The following is a 16,598-nucleotide window of genomic DNA, read 5'->3' as shown; positions in this document are numbered from 1 at the left end:
ACTGGAGAGGATTACAGCATACTTTACATGTAGAAATCTGGGATTCAGCAAAGTTAAGTAACTTGCCCAAGGTCACACTGTCAGGAAATAGCAAGGTCAGACTGGCATCCTGGTCTTGTGATTCTTTTAATTCTACCCAGAATCTTCCTGAGACATATCCTTTCCTGCCAGTATAAATTCATCAGTCTTATGGCTAAGAAATGGACTTTCTGATTCACATTGTAGAAGAAGATGCAACACATGTCCTTGGTGCACAAAAGTAAATGAGCTCTTCTTGATAAAGTAAGGATCCATTGAAACTCTTACAGTGGTCAAGATCATGCAGAAACTGGAAAAGCAGGCAAAACTGCTGAGCCATGAGAGGCAAAAGGAGAGACAGACAATGATGGAACTCCGTAAAGTTTTACTGGAAGACAGACCGCTCAGGATGGAGTCATCAAGGAGGTCGTATTCCAGGTCATCTTGTTACCAGTTCATTGTTCGCCAAATCATCTTCAAATGCCAAACCTTTCCTGGGGAATGCTTTTATTTTATTTTATTTTATTTTGGGGAATGCTTTTAAAAGATCAACAAGAGCTCTGCTCTGGTGAAGAACTAAAGCTATGCCTGTTTCTGACCTGAAAGTGAAAGCATTAGTTGCTCAGTACTATCTTTGCCTCTCCATGGGCTGTAGCCCAACAGGCTTCTCTGTCGGTGGAACTCTCCAGGCAAGAATACTGGAGTGGGTTGCTGTTCCCTTTTCCAGGGGATATTCCTGACCCGGGGATCAAACCTGGGTCTCCTGAAGGGAAGCAGATTGTTTCCCTTGTGGCTCAGCTGGTAAAGAATCCGCCTGCAATGCGGGAGACCTGGGTTCGATCCCTGGGTTCGGAAGATCCCCTGGAGAAGGGAAAGGCTACCTACTCCAGTATTCTGGCCTGGAGAATTCCATGGACTAGTCCATGGGGTCAAAAAGAGTCAGACAAGACTGAGCGACTTTCACTATTTACCATCTGAGCCACCAGGGAAACCCCAAAGGACAACAAATAGGGAACTGGGCTCTTTCTCACTCTTAATGTCTCTGGATATCTATCTGTACTTTCTTCCTGTTTTATTTGTGACCTTGACCAAATCACTGAACTAGTCCATACTTATTTGTCTTTCTTTTAAAATGTTTATAACTTAGGGAAGACGTTAGGACCTTGATTCTGAAACAGTCTGTAAAGAGGTGAATTTAAATATTAGGTCAGTTGTGCAAACACCCGTATGACATCAAATAACCTTTGAAGCTAGCCCCCATTCTGTCATGACACAGCCACTGGCAGGCCATATGTAGAGAGTAATGCTTTCACATTCTACATGCTTAACTTTACCCTGCTGGCCTGGGATCCAGCTGCAGAAACAGAGGTCTTCACAAAGTCTGCACATAAATGAGAACGAGCATTAACGTTTAGCTTACCAGTGGCCAGTCATGAACCACCAGCAAACATATTGGGGAATTGACTCCCAACACAGTGTCCATCTCATTGTCTCTACCAACAGTCAGAATCCCCCAGGCAAACAAGCAAATACTCAAGTCCCAGACTATTCAAGGGGTAAAGCATGACTGAAACAGAGTCTTCGTGGGTGGTTTAATGTGCGCTCGGGAAAGAAAAGACTGCCTCCTTGAATTCTGACCACTGGGAAGAAAAGACTGAAGCTGTCAAGGGCCACCAAGGAGTGAGTAAGCTTAACAATGAAACCCACAGTGGAAAGCAGAGAGGAGGGAGAGAGGAATTAAGAGTAGGGGCTGAGATTCCAGTTCTACTTCTGACATCACTTGAGAGCCCCTGAATTCATCTGCACCTTAGTTAGACCTACCATTTTGTATAACAAAAGGTAAAAATAAGAACATTAGAGAAATACTCATGAAGAGAGTACTGAGAGGAGGAGAAACTGAGAGGCTGGGAGATAAGGGTGACAGAGTCTTGTTAACTTTGTATTCATTTGCACAGTTAAATTTTCATACCACTGCCAATGCTAATTAAGCTCAGATAAGTAAAATTAAAATTGAATGCAAATAAAACAGAAACAAAACACAAACTTTCTTTCACTTTACTAGTTTGTGGGTAAATAAAATCGGTTTGAGAGAGGAAACCAGATCTTTAGAGAAAACAACTCCTTTACCTTCCAAGTTCCCTTCTTACAGGTGTTTTGGGGGGGCTGTTGCACACAGGTCAGCAAGTCAGCCGTCCATTTCTACTGCGCAAATTTACATGGAGAGAACAGGCTCGACCCATGGTCCTGAGAAAAGATTCCCAGGGTTTTAGGAATCACGCATGTAGCTTTATTCTGATAAAGCTACTTTATCAGAATAAAGGTCTTTCGCTGCGACTTCCGTCCTGCAGCGAAAATTCATAATGTAACAGCCGAGTTGTTGGGGCTGAGGCAGTCCGTCTTAGAAAGATTCCGGGTCCAGTGCCCTAATGGATGCAAAAGCAACGAAGCCCTGGCCTGGGGAGGACCTTTAAACTCCCAGTCTTTCTTCCGGCATCTGGAACTCCAGGCAAGAGCCCAAATGCAGTCCTCCCTGGCAGCAATCGCTGGGCATCCTTTGACAGTGCGAGCTCATGGACCCTGCGGTGCGCAGCTACGGGGCTCTGGGGCTTTTGGGAACGCAACCGCCTGGGGCTGCGAGCTCTCGAGTCAATCGTCAGACCAGTCAACGCGTGTTGAACGAAGGAGCGTCGCTAGCGCAGAAATTCAGGACAGAACGAAAGGAACCCAGACCAGGGGATGGGTCACCGAGGTGACTTTCAATACCCGGGCTCTGGGAAGTGAGGAAGAGCTGTCTCTGGAGACCCGCCGGCTCCGGTGAGGCTGGGAGGGGAGGGCGCCCGCAGTCTGGAAGCCACGCCGGGCCGGGATTCGGGTGACCAGTCACTCGGAGGTCAGGGAGGGTCTGGTCGCCCGGGGGTGCAGGGGCAGGAAAACTCTTATTTCACTGTTGGGAATGACCTGGGGTCTGTCGGGGAACTCTGTGGCCGAGGCCCCAACACCGCACTGAGCCGGTGAGCGAGGGGCGCGCGGCTCCGACCCCGGCGCGCAACCCGAGCCCCGCCTCCTGCTGCGCCCCGCCCCGCCCCTCCGGCGCGTGCCGTCTGCGTGCAGGGAGGGGGGCCTGAGCCGCCCGCTGGGCACCCCGGCCCCAGCGCAGGCGCGAGCACGCGCCCCCGCCCGCCCGGTGCCCCGCACGCGCCCCGGCTCCCGGCGCCTCTGATTGGCCGTCGGCCCGGCCAGCAGGTGTCGGCTGGGGCTGCGGCCCCGCTGGCCCTGGTTGCCTGCGGCGCGGGCGCCTCCCTCGCACCCGCTACCTCCGCTGCGCTCCCGCCTCCCGCGCCTGCTCTGGGCTCCCGCTGCGGCTGCGGTTCTGGCGGCCGAGCCCCCGCGGCGGCGCTGCAGCTCAGATCTGCCGCGCCGACAGACCCGCGCCCCTGCCTGGCTGCTCGCAGCTTCCTAATCCACGCGGCGCGCTGCGGCAGGTGCCCCGGGCATCCCAAAGCGCCGTGGCCTGAGCCCGGAGGCCATCGATGACCCCGGTCACGTACCTACTCTAGCCCGGCCACCCCGTGTGAGTACCGTCCCCTCCTCTCTGGCAGCTTTGCGCCATTCTGCTCCTCATGTTGCCGCAACTTCGGGGGTGGGTGTATGGAGGTGTTTCTCGTCCCCTTACTACACCCCGTGCGTGTCCTGAGCCAGGGCCCCCGGGCACGGCCAGTCAGCCTCTGCGGAAGGGCATGGGGGGGGGGGGGCATCAAACTTGCTAGGGGGTCGTCACAGAATCGGGACCATCTTTTTCCTGCTGCCGGGTTGGAGCTCAGCTCTGCCTTTCCTTTGAGGTTTGCGATTCCACTGGCCACGTAGCTCTTGGGCTGCGGTTCACCGCTCACCCACTACGCTCCTTAAACCGTCAGGTAAGCGCCGGGAGCAGCCCAGTGTGGCCGACTTGATTCTTCCCACTCTTAATTTCTGTAAAATGGGACTAACTGGGGACTTGCTCAAGGTCATGGCCAGTGCACAGTCTAAGAACCGGAGTCGATAGGAATCTGGCAGGGTTCTCGGACTGCTTGGGGAGGGTTGGCTGTTGCAGGTCTGGGGGTGCTCACTTCAGCTTCACGGCCCCCCTTCTCCTTCCTGCTCCCTCCCCTCCAACTCCGCCGCTTTTGGAGAAGTCTGGAGTCAATTCTAAGGTATTCTTCAGAGGTTAGGAGGTAGCCGAGGAGGGCCTACTGGGAGTGCAGAGCGGTCCCGTGTTGGAAACCCCAGGGACCTGCAGCATTCGCAGCATCCTCTCCGTTCCCTGCAACTTAATTTACTAACATCCCCGCAGAGTAGGGGTATTTGCTGGGTGCCTGAAAATTCCCCTGCTAGGGTCAGCCCTGTTCGGTTTCCTTCTCCCAAATAAACCCTATCCCCAGGGTAAGTATTTAAGAGACTCGAACTGCACACACCAGTCTGGGTCCCGGGACTTCCTAAGAGAAGCTGTAGGTTCTACACTGGGCTCCCATCTGCTCTCGGAAAATGCTTTACGTCTGGATTATTTCTGCCCGCTTCACTCCCTACCCCTCGATCTGGATGTTTCCCACTTTCCCAGGGGAAGGCGGAGCCTAGTCTCAGAATGTATGTAAATATCGCTACACAGCTCCGGTGAGGCAGCGTGGGCTGTTCTCAGAGCCTTGGGTGGAGGAGAGGGTCTCGCCTTCTCTGTTGACATTATCACCCTGTCCCTCCAACTCAGTCTCCTTTGCCCCGCCTCAGGGAAAAGATCACCACGTAGGTAGCTTTGTGATATCTGACAAACATCTTGGAGCCTCAACTTTTAAAATCTAGACAATGGAATAATTCCGCCCCCCCTTCCCAAAGCCACTGGGGTTCAGGGTACCTGATAGATGTGAAAGTAAAAGGAAGACAGTCCAAGAAGATCTGAGCTGTAGATGGAAATAGGGGTGATTTAAATATATTTCACAGCAACTTTGGGACTGTATTCATAGGTCTAAAAATCCTTGTTTCCCGACAAATTCAGTTTAAGACTTTGAAAATACTACTTTCCATCTTCCTGTTGCTAATGCCTTGTCTGGCCATGGACAGCCCCCTCTTGCCTCATTAGGCACCCTCCCCTCCCCTCCCCGCTATCCAGCACATCTTTGGTTTGTCTCTATGGACTGAAAGCTGGCTGCCCTCTGTGGGTCTGGGGGACGTGTCTGGAGTTGGGAGTTGAGTCTGGTGGTGGGGCAAAGCATGTGTGTGTGTGTGTGAGCGGGGCTGTTTCTGTGGAGATGGTGTGTATCTCTGTGGCAGGATTCTCTTTGTGGTCTAGGTGTTGCGTGTGGAGGCGGGGGAATGGTCTGCTCCGGGATCTGAGAAAGTCAACTGTTAACCACCCTCAGCAATTTAAGCTAACAGTGGTATCGATTGTGTCCTGTCTCCTTCCTCCCTGTCCAGAGCTCGCCTGTGGCCATGGCCCTTAGAGCTATTGATACACAGACTGAAGTGCCTGGTGGAGAACTAGGCATGCCCCTCATTTTGCCTTCCTGGTTATTATTGTGTTTGTCTCAAAGGCCAGGTAAGGAGCGTTGACTGAATGGTCAGACCTTTCTGGGATGATAGTATCTGCACAGATCTGAAGATTTTCACAAACTGAACAGATTAAGACCTAGAATATTCCCAGCTTCAAGATTATCCCCTGCAGAAACTATCAGTTCCCTTCCCCTGAAGGTAACCACCATCCTGCTTAGTTTTGTCAGTCGGTTTTACTTTTTATTCCTATTATTATTTATCATTTTAGTTTCAAAGCCATCATTTTAATTTCAAAACCGCTTGATGGTTTTCACCTCCTTTTTTTTTTTTTTTTAATATATGCAAACAAAAGGTAATTATACCTAAGCTAGTCCAAAAAACTCAAAGGAAGCATTTGGCCTTAAGGTTTGGGTGGAATCTGATCTGGTTGTCCCCAATCTGATCATCAGTTCTTGGGTGAGGTAACAATCCCAACCCCACATATAACAGTGCTGACACTGAGGATGATTTATTCATAGAGCGTATTTGACTAATGCAGATCCAAAATAGTGATAATCAAATATGAATGAAGGAAAGATAGGAGTGAATTCATTTGACCTATGAAAATAGAAGTATTTTGAATTCCTCAAAGTTAAAAGTTGGTGAAGCAGCACCAAATTTGAAGACCGAGTGAATTATGAGCTGTTCGCGCTATTGCCACACGGTGGCGCCACATTGGCTGCATAACTGTATACCCACCGTCCTTCTGAAACCCCCAGGAAGGAACCCCAGGAATAAAATCGAACAGCTCAAAAAAAAAAAAAAAAAATCGAACAGCTCAGTATCTCCAAAAGTGATTTACAAATACTATGGTTTTTCCTGTATCTGGCAGACAGGCGGCCTCTCTGGTGCCTGCTACTAAGTCCTTTAATAGACCCCTATCCCAGCTTTTGAGAAGGGTGACTTGGGGGTTAGAGGCAGTTGTGTGTGGGAGGTGAGTGGACCTGAGACACTCTTGCCTTCTCTTTAATACTATGAAGCTGCGTTATGTCCTTGGAATTCTAAAGGGGTCAACCCAAAAGCTAACTTAAGTGCATTGTGATCCTTTTGGTCACATTTCACCCCAGAATTCTTCCAAGGGTGTGAGATAAGGAGTTCATCTTGAGTCAGGTCGCTGTCTTCACAGAGCACTGTCTGTGGTGAACTCGGAAGAATCAATAGGCCTGAGTGTAGCCAAACGGCTGCTAAAAGAAATGCCCTGTGTCCCACCGGGAGGGGGCCAAGTCACAGGGGAACCCCCCGGGTCTGGGCGTGTTGGGCCCCCGCTGTGGAGAGGCCTAAGTGGACCCGTTTAGCACCCTCCTCCCATCCACTGCCTTTTCACCATCATTATGACCGAGACTCTGTTCAGAAGACCTTGTTCATGTGATGGCTGCTGTGCCTTTGATTGCTAAGATGTTGAGTGTTTGCGTATGCTGGCCACTACGTATGTATTCACTTACTGTCCCAAACGGGAGGAGAGTGATGTTCTCATTCTATTGATGACGGTACCGGGCCTTGCCAGTTAAGCACTCTTCAGTTTTCACACTGTGTGAGCTAGGGTGAGGACGGACAGCCAGGCTCTCAGACAGCTTCCCTAGCTGAGTTGTACCGTCTGCAGGGTGAGAGGAGTCTTGCACAGTTCTCCTGATCTCTCTGGCACCTGATATAGCACGTTCTAACTTCTTGTTACAGCTTCTTGTAGTAGCTTCTTGAGTCCAAGTATGGGATTGCCATAAATAGAAACTCCTCTGCTGAGTGAGGGGGAAATCCACACAGTGAAGGATGGGGATTTGGAGCTGAGTCCATGCAGCCTGTAACACTGAGGCTAAGTGTGTGCCTGTCAGAATGTGTAGTCCCATTTTGTGTTTAAAATTTTATGTACATAGAAATAAGACTCGCAGATGTAAAAAACCAAACTTACGGTTACCAAAAGGGAAACTGTGAGGGGAGATAAATTAGGAATTTAGGATTAACAGATACATACTACTATATATAAAATAGATAAACAGCAAGGACCTACTACTGTATAGCACAGGGAACTATATTCAATACCTGTAATAACCTATAATGGAAAAGAATCTGGGAAAGAATATGTGTGTGTGTGTGTGTGTGTGTGTGTGTCTGTATAACTGAATCACTCTGTTATACCCCTGAAATGAATACAACATTGTAAATCTACTATACTTCATTTATAAAAAAAGATGCTCTCAGAAGAACTCCATGTTTACCTGGAGGATTGAAGGTGGAAGGGAGAAATGCACAGAGGATTATTGATGTCTATCCTTTAATAAAATGGTGTATTAAAAATTAAAACAATAAACAGGGACTTTCTTGGATGCCTCAGGTCCAGTGGTTAAGACCCCGTGCTCCCAATGCAGGAGTCCTGGATTCGATCCCTGGTCAGGGAACTAGATCCTACATGCCACAACTAAAGATCCTATATGCCACAGCTAAAGATCCTGTGTGCCAGAGCTGGTGCAGCCAAACAAATAAATAAATATAAATATAAAAAGCCACAAACAGATACATTATAAAAAAATTACAGGTTTCCTTGGTGGCTCAGTGGTAAAGAATCTGCCTGCCAATACGGGAGACACAGGTTCAGTCCCTGATCCCAGAAGCTCCCACATGCCACAGAGCAACTAAGCCTGTGCCCCACAACTACTGAGCCTGTGAGCCGTGTGCCACAACCACTGAAGCCCGTGCATCTTAGAGCCCATGCTCTGCAGTAAGAGAAGCCACCTCAATGAGAAGCCTGCGTACCGCAGCTAGAGAGTAGCCATGCTTGCCACAACTTGAGAAAATCCCTTTTGCTATTGTAGAAAGTATTGCAGGCAATATTCTTGATAGGCTCTTGTAGAAATGTAAAGGAGTGTGTCTAAGGTATATATCCCTAGGAGCTGAGTAACTGGGTGATAGGATATACTTGCATAAGCTTCTTGCTGTTACTTCAGCCCTTTGAGGTTTTGCAAGTTGCCCTTTAGAGCCTCTGTATCACTTTACACTCCCACCAGCACTGTCCTGGAGTTCTTTGTATCCCTGTTTCTTTGGCTATGCCTGACATTAATTAGATGTTTCAACTTTGGTTAATTTGATAAGTATGCAATGTATTTCACTGCTTTTCTTTTGCATTTCCCTTAGAGAGCTTTTACAAATGTTTTGATTTCCAAGTTTCTTTTCTATGCATCACCATTTTTTAGTAAATAAAACTTTTAGATCTTAAAACTCATTTGACATTTATATTTCTGTACTGTGTGAGGCAGGGATCTAATGTTTTCCATGTTGAAAACCATTACCACATTATCACTGAATATTTAACTATTTTCTCATTTATTTTGCTGCCACCTCTACCATATACCAATTTTGGTTACTTTTTTTTTTTTCAGATCTTTTTCTTAACTCTGTTCTGTTCTATTAATCTTTCTGTGATTCCTGAGCTAATATCACTTTCATTTAATTACTAAAGTTTTACAGTAAATCTTCCCTTCTTAGCCTTTTTCTCCTAAATTGTCTTGGCTGTTCTTAATCCTCTAGGTTTCAAATGAGTTTTAGGATCTATCCTAAATATCACTTCCCATGAAAAATACTATTATCACAATTTGGTAAAATTGAAAATGAAAATGTGTTCTCTTGTTTCTTTTTCTTCAAATATAGTGCTAATCAAACTTTTTTATTTCTCATTATTTAGTCTGAAATTTTGGTCCCCATCTTAAGAGGGTTTACTTTAAGTAACTCCTCTGTGGTACCAAAGATCCTTGAATAATAAGGATCAGATGAATATAATTCTTTTAAACACAAATGAGAATTTTTTTTAACTCAACAAAATGTGAGCAGCATTAATGTCAATGATTATTCTTCTGTGTCATTATTTTTATCCTCTTAATAATCCATTTCATCTATGTACCGTAATTGAGTCAACAAAATCATTCTTTTAAAACATTAAGCACTTTATACTTTTTAATTATAGCCTAATCTTTGCATGCATTTTTTGTTTTCTTAGGATGAATTATTTCATCAAAATTTGCTTACTTTTCTTTAAATATTTGATACATATTGCCAAATGTCCCTCCAGGAAAGTGTATAAATTTGTATTGCTACTGGTAGTGTCTGAGTGGGCCAGATCCCTAGGCCTTGTTAGTGAGAGACATAATTATTCATCAGCTTTGTTAATTTCATAGGCAAAGGGAAAAAGAGAACCTTATTTTTACTTTTTCTTTTCTAGGGGGACAGAATATACTTTCATGTTTATTCATAGCCCACTTTGCTACAGAATTTTCCATAAGGGTGGTTTCTCTTTTACTTTCTGTGAAAGAATCTTGCATTATCACTTAGTGTTTTTGAGAGAACTATCAGATTGTTTTATACAGATTATGTTCATATTTTTTAACTGTTAAACATCATTCCATCGTATGAAAATACTGTATTTTATAAATCTGTCTCCTCCATGATGGATTTTAGCTTCTTTCTGTATTTCTTCTGTGGCTATGACACAGATGTGTGCAGTAAATATCTTTGAAATGTATTCATGCACATCAAAAGAAATTCATGAGAATGTATGCCCAAAAGTAGAACTATATTTATAATAGAAACTTATTTACATATGTAATATACATATATTACATGTTTATATATAAACATGACTATCTGGTGCCAAACTGCTCCCGAAATGGCTATACTCACTTAACATCCCTAGCAGTGTGTATGTTAGTATCTGTCACTTTAAGGAAATAATAATAATACTAGAGAAGTAGGAACAAAGATGCTAAACTGAAAAGTATGTATATGTGTTTGTAGTATATATAAATATCAAGTTCATTTAGAAATCTCAGAGTTCTTTTTTACCTTTTCATTTTGAATCCTGCATCATATAAATGATTAAGTATATAAGTCATAAACATCATGTAAATATTTACCTGGCTTAGGAGAACTGGTAAGAGTTTAAAAGGTGAGTGATTTTTATAGTGTCATTATTCGGGGCAATCTATAAAACGGGGTGAGCACTTGACAACCAGAAAAGCACCTCCACCCAGCTCTTTGCTTCTCCACCCAGGGCAGGAGTTCTAGCCTTCCTCTCCTCTTTTAAAATTTAGAAGACCTTGGTTGGTAAACCTGAGATAATAAGGTACCATTAACACCATGTTGTTAATGACCTTATGTGATTACTAGTTACTAGTGACCAGAACAGCCTGAAACCACCAGATGGTTCTTGAGGAAAAGGGTCAAAGACAGATTTATTTGGGGACGGGCTGATTACTTTACTGCTGGAAACCTCACTCACTCCAGACTTAACTCTGAGAATCGATTCGGTGTTTGTGTAGAGAGAGTCAAAAGAGTTTTATGAAACTGCCTAAAAGCTGTTTGAAAACCGCTTTTGGTGTTGTATTCAACCATGTGTTATTTGCCCCCGTTACCTTCCCTAGGTAAATATGAGTTAAATTTTTTGGTGTATGTTTATGTATCATCAGCTGAGAAAAGAAACCCACTCCATGGAAAGTCCTTCTGAGGCTATGATTTACAGCGTAATGCCACTGATGTGACAGATATGTGCTCTGCAGCTGGGATGCACAGATCCATCCTGTGGGCGGACAGTTTAATCTCACTGAGCAGACACGGGAGAAGAACAGGAAGGTGAGAGAGAGAGGAAGGGGGTTGCGTACAAGACAGAGGTCATGGCCCCCTCTAGATCCACGGTCCCAGGATCTAGTGTGGCTATTTGCCAAAGTCTCCAAATAATCCCACACTGACTCATGGCTCATGGTTCTCCCTTTTTGATATGTAATTTAACTACCAAAACTATAGCGGGTCATTTCCTAGGTTTGGAAGCCTGGATATTCCTGGAGAAAAGGAAAATGACCCAAACCCCTTTACATTATTATTTTTTTTTCCTGAAGATAGTCCAATCTGCATAAACAGTGCTTCCAGCTCCAAAGCTCTTCCTAGCCTCCCCATGAAAACCTTTGTCTCAGTCATCATTTTACTTTATCTGTGTAGCTCAGCCTCTGAGAATCTGGCAGGTTCCCTTTTTGTGTTTGTGTTATATAAATGTGGTTTTGTTGTTTTGCTTTCTTTGAAAAGCAATTTATTGATCATTAGGGACTTTGATTTACTAGAATGACATGTAAGCAGAGTATTTGAGATTCATCTCTTTCTTTTATGGCTAATTAGAAGAAAAGTTTTAAATGCTGTTTTTTGGTGGAATCCTTGTTGAAAACCTACTAGAAATCCATCCGTGGGTCTTTTCAGCTCCACCCACGGTTCAGTGAAGGTTGGGTGCCTCTCCCAGGACTGCAGATCTTGCAGTCTGAGTGCCTGCCACCCCCCACCCCCACCATCCTCCGTGCTCCCAGATCTGAATCCTTCCTCCCACAGCTTCCAGGCACCTGAGGCTTGTTCTTTCCACTGCCACCACCCCTGCTTTCTGCCTCAGTTCCCCTCACCTCAGACTGGCGCTGATGGTGGATGCTGAAGTAATGCTAATATTTCCCCTTCTCTTCCATAAATGATCTAAAAGCAACAAGGAAAATGAGAGCACCAAACATCACTTTTGGCAAATTTGGGAGATGGTTGGAAGATGGAAGAGGTGCCAGAAAAAGTGAGATCAAGTTGGGGTGCATGGGGAGAGGCGCGGAGACGTGCCCTGCATGTTGTCAAGAACGCTCCTCGGGAAGGCGGGGGCTCTCTTGGGGCACCACACTCAAGTGCCTTCCAAGCCCCAGTGGGGTGATGCGGCCTGTAGAGGTGGCCAGCAGGTCCCTAACTCTTGGTCTGTCTCACCTGGCTTGTTACAGGCTCTTTTTACAAAGAAGGAACTTCTCACCTGTGTCATTATTTTTCATTTTATTTATTCTCTGTCCTCATCCTTATTTCCTTCCTTATACTTTCTTTGCTTTATTCTTTTTCTCATCTCTTAAATGTATATGATTACTCATTTAATTCCAACTTTTCTCCTTTTGCATGTATGCATTTAGCACAATAAATTTCCAAGTATTGCTTTAGCCGTATTTGTATTCCACACGTTTTGATACGCAGTGTTTTGTTACTGTTCACATATAGATTTTTAACATTTTCATGATGATTTTTTTCTTATTTGTAAGCTTTTATTTCAATTTATCTTTTAATTTCCAGAAACTTTTAACAATTATTTTTTCATTAATTCTATCTTTATTCTGGTTTGACATTTTTAATAATATCTACTTTAATTTTCTATTTTAGATAAAATATTTTAGTTTTTTTCTATTTTTTATTTTATTTTATTTTTATTTATTTATTTATTTACTTTATTAGTTGGAGGCTAATTACTTCACAACATTTCAGTGGGTTTTGTCATACATTGATATTTTTTTCTAGTTTAAATATTTTCTGTTTTAATAATGATTAGAGAATGTGATCTACTTGAGTCCAATTCTTTGAAATTTGTTGAGACTTGTTTTGTGGCCTGGTACATAGTTTTCACAAATGTTCTATATTTCCAAAGTTACTGGTTTGCAGTAATCCATATATGTTCATTAGCTTAAACTAGTTAATTGTGGTATTCAAATCTTCCATCTTCATTACTCGTTTATTTGAAGTTTGATTAATCAGTTACTGAGGGAGAAATATAGAGAATTTTTCAGTTTAATCTTAACGCTTTTTCAGTTTTTGCTTTGTATATTTTGAAATATTATGTTATTAGATGCATTATAGTTTAACTTTTTCCTGGTCAGTCAAGCATACGTCATTATGAAACAACCCTCTTAATCTCTAGCAATGTTCTTGTTTCTAGATCTGAGAAGAACAAATATCATATAATATCACTTATATGTGGAATCTAAAATAATGAAACAAATGAACTTATTTACAGAACAGAAATAGGCTCATATACATAGACAACAAACTTATGGTACCAAAGGGGATACTTGCAGGGGGGAGGATGAATTAGGACCTTTGGGATTAACAGATACACACTGCCGTATATAAAACAGGTAAACAATAAGGATCTACTGTGTATCACAGGCAACTATACTCAGTATCTTGTAATAAACCAGAACCTGAAAAAGAATATGTGTGTGTGTGCGTGTGTGTAACACTGAATCACTTTCCTCTTTACCTGAAACACTGTAAATCAACTATACTTCAATAAAAAAATCATTAAAAATAGGCCTGTTTCTAATAGAACTATACCAATTTTCTTTTACTTAGTACTTGCCTTTCATATCATTTTATTATCCTTTCACCATCAACAGTTCTGTACATTTTTACTTCACTTGTGAAACAGTTATAAAGAGCATAAAGCAATAAAATTTGCTTTATTTTTCCAATCTGTAAGTTTTAATGTGAAAGTTATGTTCATTTACAATGTTACTATTAATATATTTGGATTTACCATTTTACTTTGATCTCTTGATCCCTGTCATTGTCCCACTTTTAATATACTTGGTTATTTTATCTAATTGCCTCTTGTATTAATTTAGATTCTCTTTCCTACTCCACATCACATTTCCCTCGTCTCCATATTCAAAAGCTGTACATTCTATTTCTATTTACTTGTATTTACTATATGATAATTTTAGCATATATATTTACCTTAACAAAATACAAACTGAATCAGTCATTCTGTCCTCCTGAGCAATTCAAGGACTTTATACCTAAAACTCTGATCACGCTGCACAATTTATATGTTAACATTGTCTGGTGTTTTAGTCAGACTTTTTAAAAACTCCATCTGCTTATTTTTTCCACATGGTAAGCATTTGTTGACAATATGATTCCACGTGTCCTCCAGTTTCATTGGTTCTTTTTAAGAATTTATCTAGTGATATGATTACTGTTATTTTGCAGTAATCTATCTTTTCATTATGGGTGATTCGAGTTCCTTTTCTGTGGTACTCATTCTGAGTTCCATGCTTCTTTTTAATTATCTCCCTCAGGCGTTTCTGGACTTCATTCATGTGAGAATTGATGTCTAATTCATGTTCTGGAAAATTCTCAGTCATTATTTCTTTGAATATTGCTTTTCCTCATTCTCTACTCCTGGAACTCTAATTAGATATGCGGAATCTTTCTCCTATATCGTCTGTGTCTTTTAATCTCTGTTCCATGTTTTTCTTCCTTTCTCAGTGCTGCATTTGAGTTATTATTTCAGCCCTGTCCACCAGCTCACCTCTCTTCTCTGTTCTGAGGAATAGCCATAATTTTACCATAAAGTGGTGCCCCCATTGAGCCTACACAAATAAGACTTTTCAGTGGTGGGCCTGTTGGCATCTGTGCCAATTTTGCCATTCACGTGGCCTCACTATTTTGTTGTTATTCTTCAACTAAATGCCTGAAAATGTGTCTCAGGGGCCTTAATATTACTAACCTTAAATGTAGTCATTTTATTTCTGGGAATCTAGCTGAAGGGGGAAAAATCCTTAATGTGGAAAACACTTTATGCACAAAGATGTTTATTGTAGTTTTCTATGAAGTAGTCCAGAATTGAAATTAACCCAGAGGTACACCACTAGGAACAGGTCAACAGGTATATCCACTTGATACAATATAATGGAGCCATTAGGAGCAAAACTTGAAAGTGATCTTGCTACCATGAAAAAAAAATACTGGAGATAAAAGAGTTTAGCGGAAATGTATGCATAGCATACTTCCCTGTATGTGAAGTAGCTCGGTAGTGTCCGATTCTTTGCGACCCCGTGGACTGTAGCCTACGAGGCTCCTCCTTCCATGGGATTCTCCAGGCAAGAATAGTGGAGTGGGTTGCCATTTCCTTCTCCAGGGGATTGTATAATAAGATATAAATGACAAAAGTCCTTACAAAGAGTGGGGGAAATGAGACTTAAATGAACCAATGGGCTAGAACTAGTTGTACTTGCTTGATGATGTCAGGTGATTAATTTTCTTCTATGATATTATCATATCTTTCAAATGTCCATAAATGGGAATTTGAGGTACTGAAAACTACACAAAAGCTCTAGAGGAAAAAGAATGAGGTGGGCAGACAGCAGTTAGAGGTTCTTGCTGATGAGTGTCTGACTGGGATTATTCACCTTCAATAAGTGTTTTGCAGAAGTGAGGGTCCAGAAGCAAGAGACGGTAAAGAGATGGCACAGGAAAAGGGCCCTGGCCAGACCAGGTTGAAGGAGTACATGTTGTTGGAGATCCCATGTCCCATCCCTGGCTGTGGAAATTCAGAGTAGGGCCACGTGCTTTATTTCTGGTTTCTGCTTTGGCATTTCTCTGGGTCCATATAGGCACCAAGCAGTGTTTGCTGACTTTAGAATCAGTGGGCAGACACTATAGCAAATTCCACTGGCCACATTATAGAATATTTCCACTATACTTTTAGTATGTTACCTTTGGATTTTTGAGAAAAAAATGAAGACAGTTTGGCTGGGAGGGTGTGGAGAGAAGGGAACCCTCTTATACTGTCGGTGGGAATGTAAATTGGTGTCTCCACTATGAAGAAGAGCGTGGAGGTTTCTCAAAAAACTGAAGTTGGCATATGATCCAGCAATCCCACTTCTGGCCAAATATCCAGACAGAACTATAACTCAGAAAGATACATATACCTCTATGTTTATATCAGCACTGTTTACAGTGGCCAAGACATAGAAACAACCTAAATGTCCATCAATAGATGAATGGATAAAGATGTGTGTGTGTGTGTGTGTGTGTGGGTGGGTGGGTGGGTGGTGAAATATTACTTGACCATGAAAAAGAATGAAATAATGCCATTTGCAGCAACATGGATGCACCTAGAGATGATCATACTAAGAGTAAATCAGAAAGACAAATACCGTATCACTTATATGAGGAATCTAACACATGACACAAATAAATTTATCTATGAAACAGACTCATAGACATGGAGAATAGATTTGTGATTGCCAAGGGGGATAAGGGGTAGAGGAGAGAAGGACTGGGAGTTTGTGACTAGCAAATGCAAACTGTGATGTATAGAATGGATAAACAAGGTCCTACTACATATACAAGGAAATATATTCACTATCCTGTGACAAACCATAATGGAAAAGAATATGAAAAAGAAGATATGTATAACTGAGTCACTT

General features: G+C 42.8%; 1 protein-coding gene across 3 annotated transcripts in view; it reads left to right on the top strand.

The window, feature by feature from the left end:
* The first annotated feature begins 3,204 nt into the window (after positions 1-3,204).
* Positions 3,205-16,598, top strand: part of LOC122425065 (myosin VIIA and Rab interacting protein) — a 217,642-nt gene continuing 204,248 nt past the window's right edge. The window contains exon 1 of one of the 3 annotated variants that reach the window (XM_043443378.1): positions 3,205-3,589. The gene's annotated coding sequence lies outside the window, so the exon portion shown is untranslated. Of the gene's footprint in view, positions 3,590-3,865; positions 3,933-11,082; positions 11,185-16,598 lie in introns of those variants that run through there. The other 2 variants (XM_043443380.1, XM_043443379.1) reach the window with 2 other exon arrangements.

This window comes from Cervus canadensis, chromosome 22 (assembly GCF_019320065.1).
Source record: "Cervus canadensis isolate Bull #8, Minnesota chromosome 22, ASM1932006v1, whole genome shotgun sequence".
Taxonomy (NCBI): Eukaryota; Metazoa; Chordata; class Mammalia; order Artiodactyla; family Cervidae; genus Cervus; species Cervus canadensis.
This window is presented reverse-complemented; position numbering and strand designations above follow the sequence as displayed.